At 36.0% G+C, this 6,808-nt stretch overlaps 1 pseudogene; it reads right to left on the bottom strand.

Annotated features, from left to right (window-relative positions):
• Positions 1-802: 802 nt before the first annotated feature.
• On the bottom strand, positions 803-6,049 carry LOC120193291 (annotated as a pseudogene).
• Between the last annotated feature and the right edge of the window lie 759 nt (positions 6,050-6,808).

Genomic DNA, 6,808 nt, shown 5'->3' with positions numbered 1-6,808 from the left:
TTCCCACTTCCTTGTTGAGTGATAGAGAACAAGGGGGACTCTCGCGCGCCGCCATCCCGTCTCGTCTCGTGGTCGTAGTCGTGGTAATACGTATATTCGACACGTCCGCGCGAATACTATCTTTTTAGAGAAAATTCTTAAGAAACAAATGCAATACCGTCGTTGCGATTTTGGACTATCGCAACGAATTTGGAATAAATCGCAACGCGAACTTCGACTATCACAACGAATTTGGAATAAATCGCAACGAACTTGGAATAAATCGCAACGCGAACTTCGACTATCGCAACGAATTTTGAATAAATCGCAACGAATTTGGAATAAATCACAACGCGAACTTCGACTATCACAACGAACTTGGAATAAATCGCAACGCGAATTTGGACTATCGCAACGAATTTGAAATAAATCGTAACGAATTTAGAATAAATCGCAACGCGAACTTCGACTATCGCAACGCGAACTTAGACTATCGCAATACGAATATGTAAATCACAATGCAATAGTCGAAGTTCGCGTTACAAATCTGAAAACTGATTTACGATACCGGAGATCGCGTTGCGAATTATCGATCGCATTGCGATTTAGTTGGTCATTTTAACAAATCCAAAAAAATTTAGTTAAAATTATATATTATAAGACATTTTTGAACACTGATGTTATTTTTTCATTTTTTAACTATCACGTCACCTCTCCATTGAAAGTCAATAGATAGTGACTTAATTGAAACATTTAGATGGTTAAATAATCTAATTGATTAAATCCAAATATCAGTGATCAAAATGAAATATGACAATAATTGCGAGGTCACCAAATATTTTTCTAATAAATAATAATTAAACACGAGAGAACGATGTGACAAAGCCAAAGTGATGTGCTTCTGTGATCAGAATTATTACAGCAGATACATAAGAGGAGTTCAAAGGACAGTTTAATGCAGGCATGAAAATGGTTAATATGTGCGGATTCCTAGCCGAAATTGATTCCTTGTGCCAGTGGTAACTCGTTCCCGTAATTTATTGTGCTGCAAAATATATTAAACAAATAGTTCATTCAGAACGTTGTTGAAAGAAGCCACCGGTTTTGAAACAAATACTTCATTCAGAATGTTTACCAGGTTGAGCGTCGCATATATTGTTTCCAAGAGTCGCTGCCGGCTTCACGGCCACCTCCAGTAGCCTTTTCACCGCCAAAAGCACCTCCTATTTCAGCACCATTGGTTGGAATGTTCACATTAACGATACCGGTGTCACTTCCTTGTGGCCTGCACACGAGATTATCTATATTATCATTCCATAGCTATATAATCATCTAAAGTTTCTTGTTAGTTGTAGCAGGATGTGTATGTGAACAAGCAAAAACAAAGCTTTTGAATACAAGTAGAAAATGGACGATTTAATGCTTCCTTGAGGAACAGATAACCGGGTAGACAGACTCACCCAATCCATTTGAAAATGAATTCGGGTTTACAAGTGAAGATGGAACTGCTCAATCCTTGAGGAACAGAGTTGTTTATTTCAATTGCTTCCTTCAAACTCTGCAAAATTAGTTAAAAGTTTCAGACGGCATCTCGTTGCATAACACTCAAACATTACAGACTTTGTTCAAAGCGTCCTCTGAGCATCGGTAATGAGAAAATCTTGAAAGACGAGGCTACCTTAAATTTCATGACATAGAGGACTGGTCCAAACAACTCCTCTTAACAACGTCGGCATTCGGAGAAATCTCGACAATTGTGGGCTGGACAAAGTTCCCCTCGGACTATTATACCACCACCAGTAAGAATCTTCCCCCCTGGGAATCACAAAGATAGAATAAGGTCAAGAGTCAAGACAGCCAGAATACAAAACATGGAAACTCTAACCAAATAGGCTTTCTACGTTCATCAAACAAAACCATCCATAAAGTTGGTGCATAAAGCTTCACACTGCAACACTACGTAGAGAATTCAAGACTACCTCCAAAACATGTTGAAAGTCAACTACACGAGAAAGTCATCATTTAATTCTTTACCGGCACCCAAAAACTATTTATAAAAGATATTGAAACTTGGACCTGGGTTGAACAAGGTCTAGGAGTGAAAATAAAGAACACACCTGTGATTTGATCGTCTCTATTCTTTCTCGAAGTTCTTCCTCGAAGTAAAGTATGCAGTGGCCCAAGCAAGGTACCTTTTCTAACGGGTCCCCTTTTAACTTGTTTGTACACATCAAGTAGCTGGTCAACTACAGTCTGATATAGTTTTCATGAAGAAGCTTCAATACAAACAGACAGAAAACTCAGCAGAAAAATCGTTGGCAGGTCTCAATACTCGATATATATCAAAGTTCAAATGAAAATTCACGTAAATAGTAAATACCAGTCTACGGCACGTGGTACATCGCTGACCAGCAGTACCGACAGCAGCAAATAGTACAGACCGAACAGCTAATGGTACATCAGCATCATCCATGACAATTATTGCATTGTTTCCACTTAGTTCAAGCAAGCATTACCAAATCTCTCATTTACTGTTTGTTGTACTTTTAAGCCGACCTGAAGTTAGAATGTAAAACATAAATTGAAATCAAGGTTTACTGAAAGTGTTCGTGTATCTAATAGATGTGATCTAATAGATGTGGAGAAGAACGTTTTTGTTAATTGGAATGAAAAAATATCAGATTTGCCTTTTTACTTTCTCCAACAGGGATAAATTATTTCCTATCCTGTCATTCCAACTACAATACATAATATCGTAATTCATCAAATAGGCTCGCAATAGAAGTACCATTGAACTCCCAGTGAATGAAACTAGATTAATGCGTGTATCTTTTGCAATTGCTTCCCCAATTTCAGCACCGCCACAAACGATGTGAAAATTGCACTGGGTAAAATATTCTTTTCCAAAACTCTAGCCACTAGCTTTGTCATTGCTATTGTGACCAGAGGAGTGGTTGGAGCACCTTTCCTGCAATTCATGCCAGTTTTGAAGCACCAAAGTCGTAAGTTTATACATGGAAGAGAACCTTAATCTGTTTAAAGTAAATCGTGCCAACTAAAGAAGGCACACTTATTAAGCATAAATCGTTTTATGGAAGGCAGATTATGCAATTGGATTGTATTTCAAGGAAAGAAGTACATACAATTATTAGTGTGAAATTAAACAATAGAATTTACTATGCCATGATTAGAAGTTCCATCAAAGGGAACTAAGGACATAAAGGCCATAAGTAAATACCAAACGCAAATTCAAAAATGAAAAGGATAACCAAGAATTTTTCATCAAGAAAAAAAAAGGCATGGTACTTGACATGCATGATTCTATGAGCTGAGCTAACTGGAATTTAAAATAAATTAGAAAATGCATAATGAATACACTAAGAATATATAGGCGTAAGGGTTCAAATAATCCCGAAAAAAGTGGAAACATAATCATTGAGAAAACATTGACATCAAGCCTTACCAAGCAACGCAGTTTCCACACACCAGTGCAATGCAGGCATTCCATCCTACACAAAGCAAAATTTGTAAATAGAACAGCTATCAAAATATTTATAGCCAGGTAGCTAATAATTTGATTCAATGTCTACCAAAAACAAATTCTTTATAGGAAGATCAATTATCTAAAATGGAGGTCCATATATATGAATCCAATTGAATAAAACCCGGAAGCAACAAAATTAAGTAACAAACAGAATCAGAGTTATTAAAGTATCAGTCGTGTCTCGAAAGTTAAGCCTCTCTGCAGCAAAAATGCCAGTGTATAAATAAAAGGAAATGAAACTTACCAAGAACCGCACATGGGAAGTTAAATGCCGTAATTACACCAACAATTCCGAGGGGGTTCCACATCTGTCCCCAGAATACAAGAACAACATATCAATTTTCTTGTCAGACATGATCTAGGAATCCAGGTTTAAATTTTAAACCAGTAACTCACCTCCAACATCATGTGATTTGGACCTGTTAGCAACAGAACCGATCATTTTAGTATGAATTTATACCATCTATATTTACATACATATATATTACTTAATAAATTGTACCATATCAATAGAATTTTTTTTTACTATTTAATATCAAATCCAAACTGATGGCAGTAATTATAAATAAGAAAATGTCAACAGCAGTGAACATGCACATTAAACATTCCAGCAAAATTTACAAACTTTGGTAATCACAAGTTCATAAACAGAATTCAAGGCATCAAGAAGAAGATGTATAAAGTAATGATGACTAGTGGACTTATGCACTTACGTTCTGAAGGTATTACCGATCCATTCAATTGCCGGCTCAACCCCACAGCAAAATCACATGTCAATGATTTCCTGCAAGATTAGCATTTTAAAGATTTGTATAACGAACAGTAAAACAACAGAATATCTCAACAAAAAAAATTATAGGAATGTCACATCATGAAAGCTAACAAGGACAGAAGGAGATTGACAACAAAAACGTATAAGATGTGGTAGACTAACAATGTTGCACCTGCGTTTTATGATCTCCTTCTATTGCGGAAATGACAAAAGACACTTGCTATAAAAGAGAAATATCTTAAATTAACACCGTTACAAGATTCGGTTAATTCAAACTACATACAGTGAAAACCCTAGTCTTGAAGAAAGGTCTTCTTGCTGCATTGTTTTGACTGTTAATAAACAAAATTTTATTTTATTTTTTCCAGATAACAGACATTGACAGACTCCCAATACGAAGTATCTCTTGATTCATGTGAAGATTCAAGAAATGTTTAAAGTTCAAACTAACTCAATCCAATGCTAAATTGCTAGAGAATCCACGACCGCTAACATGTAGTTCAATATGGGCCCCCTTCTAAAATATTATGTGCAAACAATCACTGTGATAACAGTGGCAGAGCTCCATAACATACTTGAACTTCCCCAATTCCTTCAGGAAGAATTTTGCCCATCTCAAGGGATACAAGGCGGCCAAGTTGCTGTAGTTTGGATCTTAATGCATCACCTATTTGCCGAACTATGTCGCCTCTCTTAGGGGCTGGAACCTGAAACAATAAATACAGCATAAGAGGTTCGGAGAAGTAAAACTGGCATCAAGAAATGTAAATTTTCCATTCAATCGTGTAGAGTATGGTATCCGTTCATCTTACTTGCATCCAAATCTTTGCTGCTTCACTGCAAGCTTGCATCCCTTCCTCGTAATCTTGGATGGAAGCCTCACAGACGTCTGCAATTTTCTGTATAAGAAACATCGAAATTATACTTAACTTCATAAGAGTGACGAAATTAATAGTTTCCAATGCATGGAACAAGTGGTTTTGATACTCGGTTACTAACAGAGGTGTTTATAAACATTACTATACTAGAAAATGAATAAGCAACAACAAAAGAAAATCTGCAACATACAAGTAAAAGATAAAAATTCTCAATTATTTCAAGCAGAAAGAGTGAGTGTAAAGAACCTGAAACCAAGTATTGTCCCTCTATAGAAGCACCATAAACACAAGATCTTAACTTTGGTTTATTATTTTATTGATTTTTAAAATCCCATATACGCTAGTTTTTCTTAGCTACATTTCACTAATCACGAATCATGATCAGTCTCACACAATTAACAATAAACCATCTAGTATGAAGAAAAAAAAATTAAAAAATAAGAACCTGATTGTTAGCAGGATTAACAGTAGAAATCGTAGGGCCATTTCCTTTCCAGGTGCCATTCACAAAACAACCCAAATTGCTATAACTCAATCCGATCTCACTCAGGAACTCGTACTCTTTCCTTGAAACCCCATCTCTGCAATTACACAAACAAAAAGTTGAAGGGGAAATAGAAAAGAAGCTTCCTTGAAGTCTAACCGTAATAAAACCCAAAATAAAAGTAACAAAGGCAAGATTTTGAGTGTTCAGGACACCCTTTTGATGATTCATCGAGTATGTGGCTTCTTTTACCTTGCTTTCTGAGAGTCTTTCTCGACTGCCAAACAGAAGGGAGAAGGGGAAATAGCAAAGTTAAAGAAGGGTAGGGGTTTGATGTGGGAAAGAAGAATGAGACAGGGTGCCTGACGTGGAGAACAGACATATACTGAGGTTTAGGCCTATGAGAGAAGTGACGTGTGGGGGATGTACATACAATACAAGATGAGATGAGATGGATAATTAATTTTGTCCATACTCCGTAATGGATATTACGTGTTGTTTTTGGCTTTATGATGAGCTGCCTGCCTCTCCCTCATCTCATTTTTTTTTATTATTATATTAAATTAAATTAAATTGATTATAAAATGATATAACTTTTAATATTCTCAATCATTTAACAAAGAGCGTTAGGATTTTCGAAAGTTCTAATCGACAATCGGAACGGTTTGCAAAGAGGGGTCGGAATGGTTTTATGTTTAGGGAGTAAGGAGATTGAAAGATAGAACCAAAGTCTACGTCCACTATCTTAGCTCCTCACCAAGGATTTTTCAATAAATTCACTAATTTGTTCTTTCTTTTGAAGATAAAGAGTAACCTTACAAACTCTCTAGTTTTTCTGGGCTAAACTAAAACATTTCTCTAGCTTTTACACGGGCTAAGCTAGAACATTTCTCCTTTACAAAAGGATAAAATATGTAAATAATAAAACCTCTCTAAGGTATGTGTTTACAAAAATTAAGCTCACAAGAATAAAATATTTACAAGAGAAAGATGAAATAAGAATGAAAAACTCTTCTCTTGTGTTTGATTGCTTGGATGGTTGTTCTTTTACTTCTTCAAGTGTCCTTAGCTTGTATTTATAGTTTGGAATGTGTTTGAAGTTGTATATAGTCGTTGGGGATGTTTTGGAGTCGTTTGGGGATGAGAAACAA

This window comes from Hibiscus syriacus, unplaced genomic scaffold (assembly GCF_006381635.1).
Source record: "Hibiscus syriacus cultivar Baekdansim isolate YM2019G1 unplaced genomic scaffold, ASM638163v2 tig00116994_pilon, whole genome shotgun sequence".
In the NCBI taxonomy this organism is placed as follows: Eukaryota; Viridiplantae; Streptophyta; class Magnoliopsida; order Malvales; family Malvaceae; genus Hibiscus; species Hibiscus syriacus.
Note: the sequence above shows the minus strand (reverse complement) of the source record. Positions and strands in the feature narration are given on the sequence as shown.